Source organism: Pinus tabuliformis, chromosome 3_2 (assembly GCF_031772625.1).
Source record: "Pinus tabuliformis cultivar Carrire ecotype Pingquan chromosome 3_2, CPIR1, whole genome shotgun sequence".
In the NCBI taxonomy this organism is placed as follows: Eukaryota; Viridiplantae; Streptophyta; class Pinopsida; order Pinales; family Pinaceae; genus Pinus; species Pinus tabuliformis.
In genome coordinates, this window is record NC_142302.1 from 609006311 (window position 1) to 609031987 (window position 25677).

The 25677-nt window shown below is 40.8% G+C and overlaps 1 protein-coding gene across 8 annotated transcripts in view; it reads right to left on the reverse strand.

The window, feature by feature from the left end:
• The window catches only part of LOC149182086 (uncharacterized), a 511265-nt gene that overhangs the window by 416123 nt on the left and 69465 nt on the right, over positions 1-25677 (reverse strand). The window lies entirely within an intron of this gene.

Here is a 25677-nt window from a genome sequence, read left to right on the forward strand (position 1 = left end):
GTAGAAGATTCCAAAAGTAAATGCAGTGGAAACAGTAAAGGTTATAGAAAGAGAGCCATGCACAATAGAGACAATATTTTTACCCTGGAAAACCCAACCTTGGGAGAAAACCCAGCAACTTTTCTTAGGACAAATTATTCTTCAGCAAGGTTTACAAATCAACAATGTGTTTGGAAATCTATGCCAATATCCAAGTCAAAATACCAGACAAACCTGGTGAATATCAACAGCTAGTCAACAATGATCAAACTAGCCAAAAAGTCAAATATCTAGTCAAACTTCGGCCTAATCAACTTGGCCCTGCAGTCAACTCTTCACACGTGTGGTCAAACTCAGCCTGTTCTGCAGTCAAACTTGGTCAAGCAACTCAGTCAAACAACAATCAAATACTCAGTCAAATAGGCTGGTCAAAGGTTTGGTCAACTTCAGTGAAAGGGCCAGATCAAATTGTCCTTCCTCACGCATGCAGTTGTCCAGGAGAGATAAGATAGACCTCAGATAAATCAGATCAGATTTTCTCTTCGTTGGTTGACAAATGAGGCATCACATCATCTATTTATACTTGTCGAATGGGGTGAAATAACCCAAGGGACAAACGCCTTCATAGGCTGGGCCGAATTGACTTTCCTAGGCCAACTTGCCACTTCAAAAATTAATTTTTTCATAATTCTTCTAGGCCGACTTGAAAACCATTTAGCCATATGAGAATACATCCCAATGCTACACAAAAATTAACACTCCATAGCGAGGGTGTTAATTTGGCAGCTCCGGGACAAATTCTCTCCTTTGGACAGCCTTCCTCATCTGGAGAAGACCCTCTTTGCCCTTGGCAGAATTTAATTTGGTCAAGGAAAAATATATTTTTAATGTGAAAACCTACTTGTGCACAAAAGTTCAAGTCGGCTTCAAAGATTAATTGGGTCTCCCAAAAGCCATATAAATACACCTCAAGGCACATCACTTTGGAGCATCCTCAACATATTCATTCTTCTCTTCTATACTTCGTACAGAACTGAAAATCGCAGTTACTTTTCACACATGCGAGGAGGTGGCCTTTTTCTCTTGGTTGAAGTTTGACTTATGTTTGGGACAGTTTGACCAGCTCATTGACCAATTTTGACTTGTCACTTTGACTTGATTTGACCTGATTTGGTTTTGTTTTTGGAGGCCACATTCGTTGGCACAAATATCGAGGCATTATGGGCAGTTTGACTTCTGTTGACCATAGACTTTGACTGCAGGTTTGACCACAGGGTTGACTACAGTTTCTCTCTCCTTTGACCGAGCAATTTTGGGTTGTTTTGACTTGACTTTGACCAACAAAGGAGGCCAAATATTTTAACCAAGCTAATTTGAAGGTTTTTGACCATTGACTCGTGGACTAGTTAGGGCATCTTTGACTGCTGTTGACTTTGACAGTTTGACCAAATTTGACTTTTGGGCCCATCTCCTGGATTTTTGGATATTGGTTTATTGGAAAGTCAAATCTGTTGACTTTTGACTCTTGGTTGATGAATTGAATCATTGTAATCCCTCTGCTGAACATTTTATGACAATCTAATAAGAAGCATTTGAAAGGGTTTTCCCCCTTGTGGGGTTTTTCCCTGGCCTTTGACCAAATTTGGTGTCTCTCGTTATTGCTTCACTATACATTGCATTCACTATTGTATCTACAATTGCTATTTATCATTGGAAGATAAAATTTGATTCCTAATTGAAGAAAAGAATGGGCTAAGTGATTGTAACAGCATAGAACAGTAGAAAACTAACATGGTATCAAAGCCAAGGTGAAGACAAGCCCAAAGAGACAAGAGACTAAAGCAATCATCTTTGGAAGACGCTGAAGGAACCTATTTGTCTTGGTCAAAATGTCCACTTCTTACTTCAAGGATTCTGAGAAACCAGGTAACTCATCAAACTTTGTTGCTTGGAAGATCAAGTTGGAAGTGATATTGGATGAAAATGATGTCCTAGAATATGTGGAAGGAAAAGTTCCTGAGCCTCCGGAAAATTCCCTGCAGCTATCAAGTCCAAGTATAAGAAAGGTGAGATCAAAGCTAAGAAAATTCTTATTGATTCTTTACAAGATCATTTGCTTGTCTATAATTGAAAATTGAAGAAGTCTAAGGACATCTATGATAAGTTGGTGGGGATGTATGAGGTCAACAACTTGAATCACATCCTCTCCTTGAAGAATAAACACAAGGAATTGAAGATGAACAAAAGGGAATTTGTGCAATCCTATGTCCTGAAGGTATCCCAACTAAGGGATCAATTGCAAACCACTAGTGAGCCCATATCCAATAGAGTGTTGGTGTTGATCACTCTTCAAGGTCTTCCTCCTGTTTGGGAAACCTTCATTACTACTATTAGAAATAATGACAAGTTCTCAACATTTGATGAGCTCGTTGGAAAATGTACTCAAGAAGAAACCAGGATGATCTCCAGAGGGAGGATTCAAAGCATGAAGGGGAACCCGCTGCATTTGTTGCTCAAGACAAGAAGAGAAAAGGAAGAGGGAGATCCTCTGGTTCAAGAAAGTCTGCCCCTGAATCAAAGGACTCTAATAGAAGGTTAAGGAATATTGAATGCTTCAATTGTCAGAAGCATGGTCACTATGCACGAGACTGCCTGAAGAAAAGAGATGCTCCAAGGTCAAATTAAAACAATAATTGTGGCTCCAACGACAATAGGTTCAATGATAGAAGAAGAGGAGATGATAGAAGAAGAAGAAATACTCCTGACAATTATGAAGAAGACCATAAGCCTCAAAAGAGGTCAAGAAACTCCAGGTATGAAAACAATGTTGTTGCTTCACAATCTAAATATATTCTTATTTATGCTCCTTCTAGTTCCTCTCCTCTAGATTAGTAGATACTGGGGTTTCTAAACACTTCTCTGGGTACAAGGAAATCCTCTCAAATCTGGTTGAGAGAGAGACAAATCTAAAGATCATCCTTGGGGACAACTCTACATATCCTACGAAGGGCTTTGGTTCTGACAAATTTCATTTGGACTCTAGGGAATCAATTCTTCTTCATTAAGTAATGTATGTTCCAGGATTAAAGAAGAACTTGGCATCTATATCTGCCTTGGAAGACAAAGGGATGACAGTTGCCTTCAAAAAAGGATAGGTCCTCACCCGGCCTATGGAATCTCGTATGAGAGACGCTTTCTGTTGAAGTTTCTAAGTTTACTTAGTTTAGAAACCCTTCATGCACTTTTTCTAATATATTCCTACCTACTTGTTAATTTTCTTTAACAAGTTATTACAAAGTAAATACTGAAAATAAACACCAGTGCATGCTCAACATATTACAGATCAGCAACTAAAAGAAACAAGAACAAACACACCACATGACACCATTATTTTTGGATCAATGTCCCCGGAAAAACCCAAAGCGGGAAAACTAGTGCAGCTATCTAAGGGTTTTCTTATTAAGCAACATCAGAGTACAATCTGGGTGCCGAAACAGAGAATTTCCTTAGCAGTAATACCTCTCGGTTTCTGACAATCTATTGGCTGAAACCCCGGATAATCCTTCTAGAAATTACTCAGCTCCAATCTACCCCAGAAACCCCAGCGTTTTCCCAATCTGGACTGTGTCAGCCTCTCCTAGCCCAGCGTTGGCACTGCGTCAGCCCCAGGAGGCCTTGCATCATCTCTCTAAGCCTCTGCATCAGTTACACTAGCCCCTTTGGTGCTCTGCGTAGCACTTAGCTGCCTCTGCATGGCCATGCGTCAGCACTAGCTGCTCCTACGTCTCTCTCTCTGGCTGTTCTGCTGCTATCCCGGCACTATCTCTGCCTCTGTCTCTTTGTACTCAATGCCCCTCAGCTGCTCCCCCGATCACTGATTCTATCTCTCTTAGCAAACCCCGCTCTAGAGAATAGAATGATTGATCACTCTGGTGTGTTCTCCAAGTGACCCTCAAGCCTCCTCTTATACTTTTCTTGTTGACATCTCAACGGCCAAGATTAAGTCCCTAATCAACGGGTAAGATTAGATCTGGCTTGATCCATGTCTTTTGGACCACTCTAACACAGATTCATATTAATACACAATAATATTTTATTGTCCCTAAGTTTAGACTTAGGGACTCCATTAAAAATATTAATTATTTTAATATCTCCTGATCTGTTTAGAATCTGCCCGAACCCTTTATGGGTATTGGAGATCTCATGTGCCCCAACCATTCCACCAAATTTCATGGCTAGAGCACATTCGATGCTACCCCAAATCAACACTCCCTCTTAGCGAAGATTGTGCTCTAGCAATACTCCTCACTGAGTATTACTCTGATCATCCGGCATTGGTACCTGCGCTGATGCTAGGCCTTCCTGCCCACCATCCTCTACACTGTTGCCTCCTGTACTGCTACCCATGGTTTTGCCACAGTCACTGTTGCATCTGTACGACAGCTCCCTCTACATCCGTGTTGTTGTTGGTCCTTTCTCCCAGCACTACATCCGCACTGCACCTTCTCTCATCATGCTGCATCGCGCTGCCCACTGCTGCATTGCAACTCAGTTACTAAGAAGTAAGTAACTGATCTCCCAACTAACCTCCTGCTGGGCTAGAAACACCCACTGATGCTGAAGCTCCCTCTGTCGCTGACAAGTGCTCCCTCTCTCTGACCTCTGCGTTGCTACAACAACTCCCTGCATCTCACACTGTTGCACACCTCTCTATGCCTTCCTGCACTGGTCCAACACTCTTGTGCCTGTCGCACTGTTGCAGCCTACTAGCTCTGCGTTGTCTCGGGACTCTTGCACTGTAGCTCTCTCTGTGACTCCATCTGCATCCGTCTCTACCCACTCAGCCAGTCCTGCTACTCCTCGTCGGGACTCCCGTAGCAAGGTCTAATCCAAGCGGTTAGGTACCTCGAGGATCCTACCCCTCATCGCCTGTAGTCCACTTGAATACAACTCGATGCCTCCCCACTTCCGCTTAAGTGGCGTGTGTGCACTCATGGCACAGTCATCGTCTATCAAAACTTCCTTCTCTGCCCTTGTTGGCGCTGCCTTAGTCTCGGAAGACACTCCCTTACTCTTCTTCCTTGGGCATTGGGTCGCATAATGACCCATCTCCCCATAATGGAAGCACTTGATCTTGGAGAGATCTTTCTTCTTCCACTTCTCCTGCTTTCCCTCAAATGCTAGAGCCACATCCTCCTCCTCCTACTTGACCTTGATCCCTTTGTTGCTGCTACCTATCTTCGACTGTCGTCTGATCTCTTCCTGGAGAAGCATTGCCCACATCTCGTCCCAAGGTGGAAGAGTTCCTCTGCCCAGGATACTCTGGACAAGCACTTCCCAATCTTCTGACACAGCATTCAGGGTTATCCTCACCGTAAGTTCCTGATCCAGTGTGGCTCCTATAGCAGTCAATTGGTCTCGGATCTCATTCAATCCTCCGAGGAAGGTGTCAATCGATTGACCCTTCTTCATCTAATACGACCACATCTGGTTCTCGAGCAGCGTTCTTCTCTACACAGAAGTAGGTTGGTACAAATTCTTGAGAGCCTCCCACATCTCAACTACTGTTTCCTTCTCGACTATATGTGGTACCACATGATCCTTGACCCCGTCAAAGATAATGCACTTGGCCCTCGCCATTGCCTCTTCGTACTTGTCATTATCATTGGGGTCAACTAGGACAGTTATAACCTTCAAGGCGAAGTTCTTGACACGATTCTTGTCAAGCACTGTGTTGTCGCGCGGATTGACACGACAACGCTCAGACCGGGGGCTGTCACTCTGATCCCCGATCCCTCCGTTTAAGCCTGTCTCCCGCGGCTAAGGGGGGTAGTCCCTGTGAGATGATGAGACAAAAAAAAAAAATTGAAAAAAGATTTAAAAAAATTTGAAAAAATATAAAAATTTCGTGGAAAATTATTTTATCCAAGTTTCAGTGGTTTTCATGTTATATCTTTCATGTTGGGATCTAAATTTTCAAGTCGAGATACGAAATTGATATCTGGTTAATGATTTGTGATACTCGGGGTGTTTCAAGGCATTTATCTCTTCAAAACTTTCAGTTGTTGGATATCGTTTTGGTCATTCTAAGAGCATTGTGATTTAGCTGATGATAGATGATTGTTGTTCATGGTCCATATTTTTATATCATTTAACAAGTAGTCGTTTTAACCACAATCTCTTAAGGCACTGGTCTGCTAAATTAATCAAATCCATCTAGTGCTTATCTTATCGTATCTCGTGTCTCCCAACCAACTGGTCGACAGTTGGTCTCATCATCTCACAGGGACTACCCCCCTTAGCCACAGGAGACAGGCTTAAACGGAGGGATCGGGGATCAGAGTGACAGCCCCCGGTCTGAGCGTTGTCGTGCCAATCCGCGCGACAACACACTGATAAGATTCTAGCCTTCCAGACTGCAAAGTTCGATGCTCCGTCCAGTTTACCCTGTTCTCTTACCCCATGTAGTGCCATGACACTCCCTACTTCCCTCCTGGAAGTTCTCTGTTCGACTCCTCTAAGTCTCTACTTCCTGTCTGGAAGTTCTCTTCTGGACTCCCTCTGTGTCCTGATTTCCCTCCTAGAAATCCTTTTGCAGCTTGTCGAGATGCCCCCTACTCTGATCGTCTTGTGCAACTGCACTACTGATCTAGGTTCCTCGGTAACAACTCCTCTGGCCCTACTTCGTCAGGTATTGTTCTGACTACATTACCTCACAAACTCCACTCTGCAATATTTCTGCAGCCTTCTAGACTCCAGAAATTGCCTCTCTGTGAACTGCGTCAGCCCCTTTCTGCCTCATGCTGGCTCTGCATCACCCCAGATGGGTTTGCGTTAGCCCTCTGGCCCTCTACGTCAGCAACGCTGGCCTCTCTGAGGCTCTGCGCAACTCCCGGCTTCTTCTGTGTGGCTCTGGCTGGCTCTACGTCACACTTCTTGGCCTCTGCGCTGCTAGAAAACAACTTCTTGCACCTCGGGACAGCTATTGCTCTGCTCGGCTAATGTCTCTTAGTCCTGTGATCTGCAATCACGCTTTGATACCATGTTGAAGTTTCTCAGTTTACTTAGTTTATAAATCCTTAATGCACTTTTTCTGATTTATTCCTATCTACTTGTTAATTTTTTTTAACAAGTTATTTACAAAGTAAACACTGAAAATAAATACCAGTGCATACTCAACATATTACAAATCAGCAACTAAAAGAAACAATAACAAACACACCACATGACACCACTATTTTTGGACCAATGTCCCCGGAAAACCCAATGCGGGAAAACCGGTGCAGCTATCCGAGGGTTTTCTTATTAAGCAACATCAGAGTACAATCTAGGTGCCGAAACTGGCCTACCCAACAAAGAATTTCCTTAGCAGTAATACCTCTCGGTTTCTGACAAATCTACTGGCTGAAACCCTGGATAATCCTTCCGGCAATTACTCAACACCAATCTGCCCCAAAATCCCCAGCGTCTGCCCAATCTACACTATGTCAGTCTCTCCTAGCCCAGCACTGGCACTGCGTCAACCTATCTTGGCCTGCGTCAGCCCCAGGAGGTCTTGTGTCAACTCTCTGAGCCTTTGTGTCAGCTACGCTAGCCCCTCTAGTGCTCTGCGTAGCACTTAGCTGCCTCTATGTGGCCCTGCGTGAGCACTGGCTGCTCCTGCGTCTCTCTCTCTGGCTGTTCTGCTGCTATCCCGATACTATATCTGCCTCTCTATCTCTTTGTACTCAATGCCCCTCAGTTGCTCTCATGATCACTGATTCTATCTCTCTTAACAAACCTTGCTCTAGAGAATAGAATGACTGATCACTCTGGTGTGTTCTCCAAGAGACCCTAAAGCCTCCTCTTATACTTTTCCTGTTGACATCTCAATGGTCGAGATTAAGTCCCTAATGAACAGCTAAAGATTAGATCTAGCTTGATCCATGTCTTTTGGACCACTCTAACATGGATTCATATTAATACACATTAATATTTTATTTTCCCTAAGTTTAGACTTAGGGACTCCATTAGAAATATTAATTATTTTAATATCTCCTGATCTGTTTAGAATCTGCCCAAACCCTTTCTGGGTACTGGAGATCTCATGTGCCCTAACCTCTCCACCAAATTTTGTGGCTAGAGCACATTCGATGCTACCCCAAATCAGCACTTTCACCTTGGGATGTAAAATTGAAGGACTCATAGAGTCAATGGAAGGTCATTGCAAGCATTGCTCCACAATTCCAATCATCATTGAGCTATGGCACTGAAAACTGGCAAACCTACATTATGAAGCCCTGCCTAAAGTTAGAAGATTGGTTTCCAAGATGCCTGAAGTTTCATCTAGTTATGATCATGTATGTCCTCTTACCACTCAAACCAACAAGGGACCTGTTGTCGCGCGAATTGGCACGACAACGCTCAGACCGGGGGCTGTCACTCTGATCCCCGATCCCTCCGTTTAAGCCTGTCTCCCGCGGCTAAGGGGGGTAGTCCCTGTGAGATGATGAGACCAACTGTTGACCAGTTGGGTGGGAGACACGATACACGATATGATAAGCACTAGATGGATTTAGAGATTTAATAGACCAGTGCCTTGTGGAGTCAATGCTTAGATGATTACTTTTTAAATGATAAAGAAACATGGACCATGAACAACAACCATTTATCATCAGCTAAATCATGTGACCAAAACGATATCCGGCAACTGAAAGCTTTGAAGAGATAAATGCCTAAAACCACCATGAGCATCATGAATTATTAACCAGACATTGGATTTCGTGTTTCGACTTGAAAATTTCAGATCTCAGCATGAAAGATATATCGCGAAAGCAACTGAAACTGGCAAAATGATTTTCCACAAAAAAAATTTTTTTTTTTTATTTTTTTTTTTTTTAATTTTTTAAATCTTTTTTAAATTTTTATTTTTCAATGTTATGGAAATTAAAAATAAATCTTAAAAAAATAAAATAAAAAAATTCTAAAACTAATCTAATTTTAAAACTAAACTAAACAAAAAATTAAATTTAAAATTAAAAAAAATCTAACAAAAATATTTTTATTTTTTACGAAAACTAACTAAAAAAAACTTTAAACTAAACTAAAAAAAGAATATGCTACCCTTTTTTTTTTTTTTTTTTTTATATTATAAAACAAATCTTAAAAAAGAGAAAAAATGATTTAAATGATCTAAAAGTTAAAATCTGAATACGTTGAATCAAAAAAAAAAAAAAAATTAACATGAAATCTAATATAAAACGAAACTATACAAAATCTAAACATCTAAAATAAATTAAAATCTATAAAACGATAAAACTTAAAATCTATTTAAAACAAACAAAAAGAAACCAAACGAATTTAACATACGTCACTGATTTTTCATATATACATATTTTTTTATTTTTTTATTTAAATCTAAGCGCTAAACGTAATTAAATTTAAAGTTTTAAAAGAAATAGAAAAAGGGAAACGAAACTATGTTGAAAATACGACCAAAAGAAAAACGCCCAACTGTAAAAATTTGAAAACGCAGACTTACGCTAACCCTTCACAAAAATGCAGAAAGCGTCGGCAAAATCGAGCTATCTAGAGCCATACGCATGTAATCAAAACCCCTTTGTTATTTTCGGCACACGCTTGCAGGTTAAGGAGACAGCAGAGGTTTAGAAAATACCTGAACCGATGTTACCTGCTGCAAATACTTTGACGGCGGCTTGAGAAAAAAATGAACCAGCCTGAAGCTCACCTCAGCGTTTTTCCTCGTAAATTTGCTTGACCCGTCCGCGTGTGAATGGAGATCATACACCAACGAAAAGCCATTGTTTGTCTGACATGTTGAAAGGCTTATGATTGAAATTCTGTTGAAGCCCTTTGCTAGGAGGCTTTGGCACACTCCTTCTACGCAAAAATGCTCACTGCCGTCACATAGGAATGATGGCTCTAAACAGTGAAACACGCCGTCATTTACATATTCTCGATAGATCAAACTATTGCAGTTACGTTGAAACTCTCTGGTTATGCACAGTGTGTCGGCGTGTCAACCTTGATGGGGATCCTGCAATTGCAAAAAAAGACAAAACCCTAATAAAAACTATAAAAAAAATTGAAACCCTAGATCCAAAAAAATTTTGAAACCCTAAGATAGCCTAATAATTTACAAATTGTGGCCCCTGAAATGCCAGATTTAGCTATAACAGCAGTAATATTTTGAAATATCAGAAAAACTTGAACTCTGCTGTGAGCAGCAAGAAAATCTCTCATGCAAAATACGAAATAAACTTTAAATGATTGACCCAGGGCCAAAATCGGCTGGGCTCTGCAAGAAAAGCCTGTGGGAGTTGGCTGGTTCAGCCTAGAACTTCCCCAAACGCCCACCAATATTCTCTACTAAAAGGTTTTCCTGCACATCTCAAGCAACCATCAGCAAAGAGAGAGAGAATGCTGCTAGATCTCAGGAAATAATGGAGATACCTGCCATTATTTCAGAAACCCTAGCAGCACTCAAACCCTAGCAGGTGAACAAGATACCTGTGCTCACACTACTCTAAAAAAACAAGCTATGATTAATGGCTGAAAACTGAAATATGCAGAAAATTAAAGATCTCACAGCAATTCCAGAGAGTAACACCAACACGATTTGGACCCCAAAGTCTTCTTTATTAACCAGAAATCAGATTACAAGAGAGCTTTTCAGTACAGACTCACAGATCAGATTGAATTGAAATGACCCCCTAAGACCCTATAAAAAGGAAATGATCCTAACGGCTAGTTCGAGTGATCCATGTGGAAATGATCTCGACCTTTGATGAGGATCAAGACATCTCTTGATCTCATCCGTCGATTTATTCACTTAAAATATTATTATTTTATTAGTTAGGGTTTTTGCTTGATTTTTTTTTAATTTTTTATTATTTTTCATTATTTTATTATTTTTATTCATTTTTTAATTTTTTAATTCATTTTAAAATGGATCACTGAACTAAACCTTCGGAAACATCACCTAGGACCTAGGACTTAGGACTCATGAGGGGATTTAAAACATTTCTCGACCCTCATGACACATTACATCATGACTTTTACAAAATTACATCTTAAGGGACAAACCCATTTAATACAGACCCTCACAAAACATCCAGCTTTGCGACACAACGATAATCTAGCAGATCAACACACTAGGATTCTCCTAAAGTTCAAATGACAAAATCAATCCCGGCTTTGGGGTCAGGTTTGAAGGAAAACTCTGCCGATCCGTGGATCGGTGAGACAAAAAACCTTCCGGGACGTAGATTATCATCAGAGAGTTAGGTCCACCTAGGAAAATTACATACATGACTTCATGTCTGCTAAGATTATTTACAGTTAATACATGCAGACTGGGTTTACAATCAAAAAGATCAAACTGCTGCTGATGGCAGGATGGCACGGACATGCTGCTCAGGAGCTACCCCTCTCTGCCAACATAAAGGAGGTGTACTGCATGGGCAGTTGACTAGTAGTGGTCAACAGGACCTAAAGGGGTTCCTAAGAGGGCAACTGCTAGGTTAAGGGCAACGGTGGAGGCTTAGCCCACTGTCACCACACCTAAGTCTCCCTGCTCTCTACAAACTTTCATCAATGGGGGGAGTCTCGATAGTGGAGTGATCACTTGTAAAGTATATGTCAATGGATAGGTGAGAAGTGACCCTAAAAACCCTTTCCCAAGAATGGAGGGAAGAATGGAGCTTGCTTGCTCTTTAAGCAAGGGACTTGGTCCCCCAAAGATAAGGGGTGAGGATTGGAGCATTGAGAGAGAAAGGATAGGCTTATAAACAAATTTTTCAATCCCTATAATCCTTGGGAAACTTGGATTCCCAAATGGTCCTTGACAAATAATCTTTATTGAGAAGTGGGACCACACGGGGCCAAGTGGACCCAGCCCAAGTTCGGGTATGGAATGTAGCAACCAATGATGTTACTATCATGGACAAGGTGAGGGGAAAGGACCAAACAAGAATACTTGCTTCAAAAGGGTGAATTGATAGTATTGAGGTCTAGCCTTGGGGATGCCTAGGCACAATTCGATCCTAGAGCTAGGGTTTGGGATTCCCGGAGATTCCACCATTAGAATTGCATCAAATTTGGAGGAGAGGGAGGGAACCCAACAGCGCAGTAGCCTATAGGAGATCTAAGTTTTTCCTTGGGTCAATTCCGAGGAAATTGATTCCCTACGTAACCGAGTGGGGCTAGACTTGGGGAAAAAGGGGAAAATGGTAAAAAGAGGGTTTAAATGATCACCCTTTTTGAGGGATCAGTGCCTAGTTCACTTGGGGATATAGAGTCAAGGATAATAATGAGTAAGAACTTGGTTTCTTAATGAAGGAGGCTCGGAAAGTCAACTTCATCCAATGTTGAGAGAGAAAATAAAAGTGACCTTCAAGCATTTATACTTCAAAGCAAATGATGCAAGTTTCTCGAGATAAATAAATATCTAGGACATTTCATTCATATAACATTGGCCCATACATTAAATTAGCTAAAACATGCTCAATTCCACATTTCAATAATGGAGCAACTAGCCCTAATTTTAGCAGTTTGCAGCAACAAGATTAACAGCATTAAAATTTACTTACAACGTTATAGAGTATATCCAACCAGCATTTTGTTTGCCCAATAAAGCTCCAAGACAAGAGAAATAGCCCAAATCCATACATCAAAATTCATCCATCTCCAAAAAAACATCCACCAAGGAAAAAGTGCGAAATTCTCTATGATTAGAGAGATCCCAAGTCAAGTGATGATACACATGAGTGTATCTAACATCAATATATAGCCTCCTAAGGAATTTGAATTAGCCCATGGTCCTACATTAGCCCCTAATGATAAAATAATGTGCAAATAAAACCCCTATTGGTGACAAGCCCACCAAACTAGCTCATGAGTGTAAAATTAAGCCTCGCAAGGGGCCAAATAATAATATGTGCATGTTGTAGGGCCCTCTAAAGGCTCAATAATATCCTGAAGTGCCATAGTGAGGAATAAATTCCTCGGAATATGATGGACAAGGGGGTGGCCCCTTATTTTCCGATTAGTAGACCTATGGTGCTCCCAATGGGTATGAGGGCAAATAGATGATCCCATGGGTCTCCATATGAATCAGAGATCCTCTCCAAGGGTCCAAGTGGTGGAACGAATGTTGCCATGATATCGTACAAGTCTTGGGATACATGTCAAGAGTGTGGGGCTCATGTGGGGCACGCTAGGCAAAATGTATGAAGCATACCATCATCATCCCAAAATTGGATCGCTAGTAATTTTTGAGCATCCATGAAGATCCGTGGAGTGTTGTCTGCTACTGTGGAGGCCAATGGCTCTCTATGCACACCCTACATGTGCCAATGTAGACCTCTGGGTTAGGATCCCATATAGGGAGACCAAATCCAAATGGAAACCACCTATAATCCTGCATAAGATCCAATGCGTCCCCTAGGCTTCCAGTACAACCAGTCATTAAAATAATTGGGTAAATGAGCTTACAAATCATGGATAACAAAATGGGCACTTCATAATGGCGTGCCCTTCGGTAGTGAGCTTTGGCATGTGCGGTTAATGTCCCTATAGGTTCCACTTAATGGAGGACCTGAGGAACCTATAGGGACATTAACCATCCCAACCGTAACTGTCAGTTGTATAGGAACTGAAGAAACTGCAGTTTGTACAAGAATTTGAGAGGCCACGCTTGAAACAAACGGACCAGAAGTAGGCATAGCGCCCGACGACCAAATGGGATTATGATAAAGTGAAGACGCACTTGGAGTACCTGAAACCAATTGAGCCAAAGAGGTGTAACCTGGTGGAAACAAAGGTTCACTGCTTTCAGGCGGTGGTGGAGGTGGCATACTTCCCACATACGGAAAGCCTTCAGGTGGAAAGTTATATTCAGATTCATTGCCAACACCAAGAGTGTGAGTGGCTGAGACTTCTGGAGGAGGATCTCGAGGAGAGGTTGGAATCTCACCTTCTGATGCCATAGGTGGAAACAATTGGCGAGGAGGAATCCGTGATGTACTAGGAGAACGTTCCAAAGGTATGTTGGGGTTATCAAACAAACTATATGGTCGTTGAGGAGATATGACCAATGGATCAAAAAGCGGATTCAGAGGGAATAATAAATACCTTTGCAGAACCTCGGGAGTTTCTGGATCAAATTCCAGAGATGATGACTCTCGAGGTGGAGGACGAGAAGCAAGGGGTTGAATACTTAGGATAATTCCAAGTTCAAAACCTTGGGCTTCAAGTGACTATGAAATCTCAGGATGGACTCCTTGTGGTGACCCTTCAGTGTCAGATGGTGAAGGGGATATGTAAGGCAAACTCAGTGGTTCAGCCACGATGACCTTCTCTCAAAAACAATAGGAGGTGGTTTATTTGAGCTTACAATTAAAATTTACTATTAATCAGGCAATGTGAGGCCAAGGATAACTGCATAGGTAAGTCATGTTATTGTGGGCAGTTAAATTTTAGAACTTAAAAACAAGAAATAAATCAAAAAGGGTGTACTAGGCAAGAGTGTTTATCGAGTATCTGTGAACCGCAATATACACCTTAGCTGAAACCAAGGACTTAATGTATGACGGTCAATCTCCCCGAATGTTGTGTTCAGTATATCACGTTTACAAGGCGGCTGACTCGGTTACCTGTGGCTAAAGGATAGCAACCTAGTGGGGTCTCCCAATATATATGCGATGGTAAGGGGAGCACAAGTCTATGTTAGCGCTATCTAATGCATAATCGTTCGATGAGAGCATTCCCATATACTCGTCATACATGGAGCACCTCTGATATACCCGAGAGTATTGGAGAACGATCCTATATACTTTCCTATGTGGAACAGGATTTCACCCTCGAGATACAATACAGGCAGTTAATGACAGCTGCTAGGTTTATAGACGATGGAACATGTCTCTAGTCTAGACCTCTAAATGTTTGTGTTAAGTTCCAAATGCTCCTTAAGTTAATTGAGTAAATTTTAACATTGTTCTTGAATTATGTTTCAATTTTTTGGCTCAAACGATGTCACCTGAATTCTTAAAATGCAACTATATGAGAAAAGCAAACTTTCATGTCAAGAAACTGGCTTTAGCAGTTGTTCACATTGTTCAATGCTTTCAACACTATATTCTCTTGCGGAAAACCACTGTGATTTCTGACTACAACCCCATGACATACTCTAAATCGTCAGTTGTTGGGGGGCAAGTATTCTAAGTGGATTGTTATCCTTCAGGAATTTGATTTGGAATTTGCTACAGCCAAATCAAAGAAATCACTGATTTTCGCCGAGTTAATTTGTGACCTTCCCTCTGTGACCACATCTACAGCTTCTGATGAGCTAATTCCTGACGAAACTCTCTTTCTCATCAACACTCTTGACCCATGGTACAAGGATATCATTGTTTATCTCCAAACCCAAACTTTTCGATCAGAGTTGTCCAATTCTGAACGTCATCGCATTCAACATCAATCCCAACCCTATCAGATTATTGGCGATACTTTGTACCATGTTGGTGTCGATTCTATCCTTCGCAGACGTTTGACACTTGAAGAAGTTGGGAGGGTCTTAAATGACTCTCTGGGGCCTGTGGTGGTCATATGTCAGGATATGCTACTGCTCAGAAAATCCTTCGCACTAGTTATTTCTGGCCTTCGATCTTTAAAGATTGCATTTTAGCAGTCCAAAAATGTCACGCCTGCCACATTTACAACCGTAAATAGCACGCCCCACCCGCACCCTTACACCCAGTTATTACCGTCGGTCCCTTTGCTAAATGGGGTATTCATTTCATGACATGTAACCCTCGCTTGGCCGGGGGGCATCGTTATATCATTGTCGTCGCTGATTATTTCACTAAATGGGCTAAGGCAATGCCCACATATGCTGCTGACAGTAAAATTGTCTCTTGATTTCTTTTCAACCATGTCATAGCTCAATTTGGTGTCCCTCGAGCCATCGTCACTGATCATGGCTCTCATTTCTAACATTACATGATGGAAAAGCTTACTGCTCAGTTAGGTTTGCGTCACAACAACTCAACTCCTTATTATCCACGGGCCAATGGCCAAGTTGAGGCAGTCAACAAAGTCTTGGTTACCATGCTTCAACACACCATTAGGATGCATAAATGAAATTGGCATCTTATGCTATTTTTAGCTCTATGGGCTTACCGAACCGCAACTAAGACCGCCACTGGATTCACACCCTTTCAGTTGGTGTATGGTCTAGAGGAAACTCTTCCGATTGAGTGTGAAATTCCTTCATTGAAACTAGTTGTCGAATTACTCCCTGATACCTCACCTGAGGAGGAACATTTACTTTACCTCGAAAGGCTCAATGAAACTCGCCGTATTGTTGCATTAGTAATTGAAGCCCAGAAGAAATGAGTTAAGGCTCAATACGATAGAATTGTTTCTCCCCGCATTTTTGTTGAGGGTGACTTGGTCTTGTTATATGATCAAGCCAATGACAAATTGGGAGCTGGGAAATTCGAACCAATGTGGCATGGGCCTTACATTGTTAAACGAGTTTTACAAAAAGGTGCCTATGAGTTAGTCGATTATGAAGGAAATTCTTTGGTTGAGCCCCGAAACGGGCTTTACCTTAAGAAGTATTATGCGTGATTTTTCGTGTAAATACTTTTGTACATTAGTGTGTTTCATTAGTGTGCAGTGTGGTTTTGGTGTGTTAGTTTGCTTTTGCAAATGGGTTTTCCTCTGCTTACCTCATGCTCTACTTGGTTTGCAGATGTCATCCAACCATTACGTCAATTTTGTTGATGGTGCTTGTCGTAATATACGGAATTTGTCTTCCGCTGCATGGGCAATCTATGGCCCTAATGGTGAGTTAGTGAATTTAAAAAGTATATGTTTAAGTCGTACGACTAATAACATTGTCGAATATAGTGTGGTCACAGAAACTTTTGTCAGAAGCTATTGCTCTTGGCATTAGAGAGTTAATCATCAATCTTGATTCACAACTCATTGTACTACAATGTAATAGACAATATTCAGTTAGAAACCCTCAAATTTTGAGAATGTATTTGCGATTTCGTCTCTTGGAACAAAACTTTGACTTTATTACTTATCATCACATTCCGAGACGCATGAACACATTAACAGATGCATTGGTTAACTATGTGTTGATAGACATTTGCGAAATATGTAAATCATAAAACATCATATAATAAATACGATGAACAAAAAAACATGTATATATAAAGGATGTTTGCAAAAGAGTTTACTACATCAAAATGACAAAATCTGTGTTCTGAGACACGTGGCTTTATAAGCTTACATCAGTGCAGAAAGTAAACTAGAGCTGGCTATCCGCCCACATGTCACTCATGGTAGAATGAAATAGCCTTGATAACTATGCTCAACATTGGATGCAGTCTGGAAAAAACCCCTACAGTGTGTCTCTGGTACCACAATGGCACCTCATCTATTGAGGCGTACTCTGGAATGCCCTTAGTTAACGCTTCCAGGCTACGCTCTACCTCGACAATCAGATCTTCTTCCTCCTCATAAGGAGGCTCCTCAATCTGGCGCGTCACTCTTCTGGCTATCGGAGAAACCCCTGGAGGTCTCTCTAGTCCCACATCTACAAATCATCATAAATTAAATCTCAGTACACATACAAAAAAAAAAATCAAAAACTTTAAAATAGTTTTTACCTGCATCAGTCCACTATGCGCCTGGTGGAAGTGGAAGATCTGGATCTCCTCAGGAATTTGTGCCTGCAGATGCCCAATCATCAACCGTGATTAGCTGTTGACGCAGCCATCCAAAAAATGTCAGAGGGAATGACATTTGTTAGCCGCCTCCATGTCAAGGCATCAACTCACCCCATCTAAGTAATCATGGATTTCTAGGCACTGGTGCATCCACTTCTATCCACTGATAACGAAACAATGGCACACGTTCCAAAAAGAATGTCACCAAGATGGATTTGAAACCAAATTGTTTCAGCCTTCCTAACTTGCACTTCGTAAGTTGGCTCTTCATATTGACCAACAAACCCTCACACCAATTGAAGACCATGGGACTTAGACAATCGATTGCGTATTGGAAATGAGATTTTGTTGCTTCATGCAATGCCTGGGCCCCAGCTATCCGGGCCATAGTATGAAGGATTGTTCGTAGCGGGAGATTAGTGATGGTCTTAATATCTATCTTTCCACTCTGAGTTTTTCGAGTGCCTGGACAATGTCTCGCAATCAACATATCTGTGCTCTCCCCTCCAGTGCGAGAACCGAACAACTGAATCCGTTGTCCCTTTCTAGACAAACCAGTAATAAAATAAATGTCTGCGACATCTATTTCCAGTTCTTGGTCCCCAATCATGAATAGTTGGCGATCCACGTCCCACCAACTAATCAAATGTTGTAGTAACTCATGCTGGGATCTAATCCCAGGAATCCTGAAGAACTTGAGCAACCTGCATGCTCGTAGGGCATCAATACAATTTGGATCCTGAGCTGCTTGATGGTCTTCAACTTCGTGTCCTCTTTCTTTTTATTCAAACGCCATTTTATTGGTTATCTTATCGAAAATCCATAAAACAACATTTCATGAGCATCTATGGAAACCAAATTGAAGAAAAACCATTCAACGTGAAGGATTTCACAAGAAATATTTTACCCTGGCACCAGAGAAACTGTTTATGAATTTTCTCGCGCTGCCAGCGCATTGGCCTAGTTTTCCACAGGGTGATCAGCGCGGGTCCGATGGGTAAAACCTGCGCTAATCGCCCTCGACATAAAAATTTTACAAATCTTCTTGGCAACCTAATCTATGGATGAAAATGCATGAAATGAGAACCAAAATGAAGGGAAGTGACGAATCTCTTACCTGCAACAAATGGCTCGGTGAATGATGTCCGGGATTTATCGTACTCCTTGCCTGAAAATCGAGGTAAAATGAGGTAAAATGCTCTCAGATTTGCAAATTGGTAAAATGGTAAAAATGATTTACATTTTGGGTTTTCTATAAGTCTCAAATGATATTTTTACCAAAATTACGACATTTTCACTTATTTTTAAATATTTTTCCTCGAAAACTGGTAATGTGCATTCACTTGTGCAGCGACAGGTCATTACACTTGGTGGCGGTAATTTATTTTGACTAATTCAATGAGTTTTATTTTATCACTTTTTCAAACTCATCAAAAAAACAAAAAACGACCCCCTGGAGTCATCTTTAAGCTCTTTTCTGACTCTCGAAAAATGAAAAGATTGTTGAGTACTTGTCGTTTTGAACTCGTTAAAGTAAATGAAATGACGTCTACTTAGTATAAGTTTAACCCTTTTCCAGACTAAGATAGACTATTGTACGAAAAAGGAATAACTTAGTCAAACATGGCTAAGAGGTTCTCTTGGATATTGTTTTCTACCTTTTCGGGTTCAAGAGATGATTTACGAAAAGGGAACTATAGAGTTTTCTTTTCTGCTTCTTTTTCAAACTCTCTAAACATGCAAAAGATGTCGAGTTCCCCCTCCATCGGACTCGTAAAACTTAAACGACGAAGGACTTGTCACCATGACAAGACCGAGTTTCTCCTTGCTAGGGCTTGTAAAACTTACTAGCAAGCATATGCTATCGCCTTCAAGATTGCGATAAAAAATAATGGGGTACTCACTACAAATGGTGGGGGGAAAAGTGAAATCGATCATCTCTTATATTTTGTAAAGGCAGCATGTCGCTCTTGAACATGACACTCATCCATTGCTCGTGTCGGGTTTGGGACATCCTCCCTTAGTGACTTGCCTTCCTGGGTTTGAGAAATCCATTTTGCCTCTCATCTGATTATACCACTTCGTCATCAAGAGAAGTTCGGAGTCATGTCACCGATATGTTCAAGAAAAGTCCTATCTGCAGTTCTTTACCGCTTATACATTGTCTGACTTTCTGCCAATCCTAGATCACACTTATCTACTCTACCACATCCTTTGTTTCGTGTCGATGATGTGGGATTCATTATGGCCCTCCTTCAACAAATCACTTCCTCCCGAGTTCAGCTCATTATCCGGAAAGATGATCTACAAACTCCCTTCCAGTACCTTAGAGCTTGCATGCATCAATGGCAAGTTCTTCGCATTAGACAACAGGTTTACATCATTGACCTTCGATTGGATGATTCCACGGGTGTTCGACTTCAGCATCATTATTCACATTCGTGGATTGTGTTGATTGTGTTGATTGTACCTTGAGAGCCAATGTCATTATTGGTGGTTTCTCTCGTGCCTGTTAGCGGTTTACATCATTGATCGGTAATCAGGTGGTTTTCTATCATGTTCGACTTCGACACATGTCACACATCTATTCACATGTTAGAATTCGTACATTGATCGGATCGAGATGAAGGGCAAGACCCTGGATTCTGTCTGATAAAATCCAGGTTGCGTGGAGTTATGAGTTATTCATGATTGTACAAATGTTTTCCTCTGTCAGATGGCTGCGACCATACCGTGGGTCCATATATATGATCCTCTTTATTCGGATACTTGCGACCATACCGTGGGTCCATACACATGATCCCTTCTATTCGGATGGTTGCGTCCATACCGCAGATTCATGTATCATTAGATGCCTATTCATGTATCACTAGGCATGTTTATCGGAGATGTTAGATATGTATATGTATATGTTTGATTTTCAAATCTCCTGACAGTGTTGTTCTAGTCCTTTCCTTAGCTTGTAAAGCATCTCAGTCATCACTCCCTGTTCTGCCTTCATGCTTTAGGGGGCATCTGTTACACAGTATTTTGTCACACCTATTCACTTCCTGTTCCATATCCTGAAGTGCCAAAATGTTGACAACTGTGAAGTATATCCATCATGATACACAACAAAAAAATCCCTAAAAAACCAAAGGAACACTGCCCTAAGTCAATTCTGAAGAAGGTTAGCTAAAACCCTAATTTTTAGGGTCAGCGCTCTTTGCTCCACTACCTGCCTGTGCTGATGGTAGGTTACACTGCTTTACCCTAGCGCTTTCAACATGAGTTTTGATATGAAAGCTTGCGCTAAACCTCTTCTGACAGGTTTTCCCAAAACGGGGGAGAAGCTTCATATGCTAGAAACTTCAATAATAGCGAGCTGGATATTGGTTGTTGTAGATATGGTCGAGCTCTCCCATTTGGAGCTCTTGATCTTATCATTATGGGCCTTCCCCTTGAGATGTGGACCTTCCTCCCTCTTTTGTGGATCCCTAACTCCCTCTCCCTTCCTATAAATCAACTCCCTTTCATCCCCAAAGGGTTGGTCATTGATTGCCTGCATTCCTATACTGAAATTATGCCCAAAGGCTGCCAATTCTAACTTGGAGGAGTGCTTGAAGAGTCTTTGCTTGGACTTGGACATCCACCAAAAGGAGATCTCCAACATCAAGGCATAGGTTGTATGCTTCCCTTTTTAGCTTATTAATATATACATCCGATGTTCACTTTCCATAATTGTGTAAATGTTTATGCTTTTAGCTTAATACTCCATGATCTATTAAGTATTTTATGTTTGATGTATGCCATATATGCACTTGTAAAATGTGGTAGCCGATGCCTTAAGCAGGAGACCCCGGATATTTTCTCTCATACCCATTAAAGTGGACTTAAGACAACGAGTGCTGGATCGTCTTATAAAAGACAGCTGGTATTTAAAAGTGAGGGCAAGTCTTGAGGGGATTAAGGCAAAAGAATCTAAGTTCGAGGGTTATGAATTAGAAAGCGATGGGATCTTGCGATTCCGTGGAAGGATGTACATTCCTGATGATAAAGATCTTCGAGATACCATCCTCAGGGAAGCTCACAAAGCCGTATATTGTGCTCATCCTGGAGTAGGGAAAATGTATGCGGATACCAAGAAACTCTTCTTTTGGGCAGGCATGAAGCGTGATATCGCTCAATTTGTTGCAAAATGTATGGAATGTCAGCAAGTAAAGGCAGATCATTGTCACCCAGCGGGTCTCTTACAACCCCACAACATACCTATGTCCAAATGGGAGACCATCTCTATGGATTTTATCACTGGACTACCTCTTACTTCTCAGAGACACAATGCCATTCTGGTAGTGGTGGATAAATTAACAAAAAGCGCCCATTTTATTCCGGTAAGAGATACTTATGATGTTGCTGACGTGGCTCGAGTATTCATAAACGAAATTATCAGATATCATGGAGTACCTAAGAAGATTATATCCGATAGAGATTCGCGATTCACTTCCAGATTCTGGACGTGCATGCAGACAGCCTTAGGTACTCAGCTAAATTTAAGCACTGCCTACCATCCTGAGACTGATGGGCAAACTGAAAGAGTAAATCAAGTACTTGAAGACATGTTGCGAATGTATGTAATGGATCAGCAATCACTCTGGGAAAAGTATTTACCCTTGGTTGAATTCGCATACAACAACAGTTACCACAGTTCAATTGGGATGCCTCCATTTGAAGATTTATATGGCAGACCGTGCAGAACACCGTTAAGTTGGGACAGGTTAGAAGATCGAGTGATAATAAGACCAGAATTAATCCATGAAATGGAAGCGCAGGTCAGGCAGATTAGACAGCGATTAAAGGAAGCACAGGATAGACAAAAGAGTTATGCTGATGCTCACCGATCTGATAGGAGGTATGAAGTAAGGGACCAGGTCTTCGTCCGCATCAAGCCAAATAAAAGTACTATTCGATTCGGAAAAGGGACAAAGCTGTCACCCCGATTTATAGGACCGTTTAAAGTCGTGGAAAGAGTTGGACCTGTGGCCTATCGTCTTGCCCTGCCACCTCACCTGCATAGAATTCATAATGTATTTCATGTTTCTGTATTAAGGCATTATGTAGCTGATCTATCTCATAACATCCAGTGGAAAGAATTGCAGGTATCGGACGAGGGAGTCATAACGGTCGAACCGTTATGTATACTGGAACGTAGAGTTCGACAGCTGAGGAACCGCCTGGTGGACCAAGTTAAGGTCCAGTGGGACAAGTATAGTCCTGGATCAGCGACTTGGGAGAATACAGAGGACATATGTTAGAGATACCCTAGTTTATGTCCATTTTGAAGAACTTTACACTATGTTTAGTATATATATTTACTTCACCTCTGTCAGGAAACCAAAAACATTTGAATGATTAGTGATAAACATGAAATTTTGCGGCATAATATATGTTTAAATTCTTGCTGGTACATGGATACCAAAATAATACATGTTTAAATTCCTGTTGGTACGTGTATACCAAAGTAATATGTGTTTAATTCCTGCTGGTACATGGATACCAAAACAATATATGTGATTATATTACTAAATTATAAATGTTGAAGTAAAGATTAAGACCGTCAAATGAATTTACTTCTAGTAGAAATTGAACAATATAAATCTGTTTTATTTTATGCATGTCAAAACGAGCAACTGAAATAAAAGACAGGAAGTGAATACACCCTATAGAAAAGTCAGAATACATGCATAGAAAATAAACAAAATTCTGTTATATGTAGATAATACATAAGTTATTTCGAATATGCTGATGCACATTTTACAAATGCTGGGTAAGTGTAAGATTGCAGATAAACTATGATTGCAGATAATTGATCCAATTTTCGAGATGACCACGTGATGACAGAACTCAGATCAGTTAAAGCTCAAAGTGATTCTATGATAGGGTAGTAGCCCTGATTCTACTGGAGGGGTGGAGGTGTTACCCACCGTTTATCCTCCGAATCCTGGAGTCATGGGAGGACTGTGTGAGTCACGCTCCCCTAGACGTGAGATGATGACTGCCGGATGCCTACTGGGAATCAGGTCGGTATAGTCGACGCTGTTACCTTTGTGTTATGAATGGTTAGGTCAGTAAATTGACGCCATGGCATACTCTAGTAGAGGACGGATAGGATGGGAGCAGAAGAGATTAGGAAGGATAGGATGAGTTTGAATAGCTTGGGAACCTGGATAGGAAAGGGCATGTCCGTTAAAACCTTGAACCTAAAGCTCTAACTTCGGGACGAAGTTTTCAGAAGGGGGAATGTATGTAACAACCCTGCTAAATTAATCCATCTTATAAAGTTTTAAACTTTATAATAAAACCAATTGTGTGGAAATTTAAACTATAAGTATGTTAAGATTATATATATAATTTAAATTTAAAACATATATAAGTTTAAATTTTATAAAATATACAATTTAACCTTATAATATATATATATTAATATTACAAAACATGTAACTGAATTATATAAAGTATATATATATATATAACTTTGTATAAAGTAAAATGTTATAAAGTATAAAATGAAACTTTATATGTAATGTTATAATATATAAATGAAACTTTATATATGATGTCATAAAGTATATATATAGGAATGTTATAAAGTATATACATTAAAACTTACAGATTATACGAAAGGTTTATATGTTATAAAGTCAATAAATTGATTCATGATATTACTATACAATAACCTACTTATGAGTCACCCCAGCCATTAATAAAAGCGCGTCCGAACCAGCTAAATATTGATTGCTAAACGAAGAAGTCAGTGGAAAATATCCCAGAACCTTGAATGCAAGGAAGGCGGTGGCTGCAAGTGGGAGGGCGGCCACCGCCAGACCAGGGATTAAATAGCAGGGCCTGAACCTGAAGTGGGGGATAAAAAAACCAGAGAATTATGAATTCATCGGCAGGAAACCAGGAGAAGTAACTTTGCAGTGGAAGAGTCTTGAGTGATCTGAGTTCTGGGCACGGAGGGACAGAGAGCCTCTGTGGAGAGCTTCTCTGGATTGAGCAACCAGGTTGCTCTGTCTGGTAGGGTGGTATTGGCCATCTCGAAATTGAATCAAATCAGTCAGCAGTTCAGGATTACCAGTTCAGCAGCGGAATCGGAAGTCAGCCAGCAGCTCAGGTAGGTGCAGATTACAATTTTATGCATTACTGTTTTCAAATTTCATATGAGTGTTTATCTGGTTACTGTAAATTCGAAATTAGGGCACTACACATGGTATCAGAGCCCTGTTCAAACCTTCGGACCTCCCAACCCTACGCTCCTGTACGCTGTGATTAATTGAAGCGATTAGAGAATTCTAAGCGTGATTCGATTTGGGCAGAGTTATTGTGTTTGTTCTGTTATTTCCCCATTGTTTTGGCACAAGTGTCTATCGTAGTGGGTCATGAATGATGTTGGGCGCAACTAATCCAATATGGGGGTTGAGCAAACGAAGTGCGCATATGGAATTTTGAATCGATTTGAAGGTGATCAATCTTATAGCTCAAGGAACATTCTCTGGCCCAGTGCGTGTTTCGAATGTATGGTGATAATGTATTCAGTGGTCTGTTTGGGTAACAGTCTTTAAGAACGCAGGTCCGTGCATTATCTATTTGCGTAATCAAACACTAATCTTCATCAAATTGCACATTCACTTGAGGTGTTGTGTTCTGTTTTCAGAATTAAGAAATGAACCACGACCTGCGAAAAAGAATCTGCAATCGAATTTACTTTTGTATTCCTTTTTGGTAAATTTTAATTTTAAATAAAATATAAGTTAATTAATAAACGTTTTGAAACTCGTCAAACCAGCTTTCAACTTTTCCGGAGGCATGGCTCACGTCAATTTCGAACATCGACTTATTTATAGTCCAACCCATTTGAGACCAACGATTTACTCGCGTGTAAGTGCATTTGAGCCTTTACAGGTGTTCAGGGCAT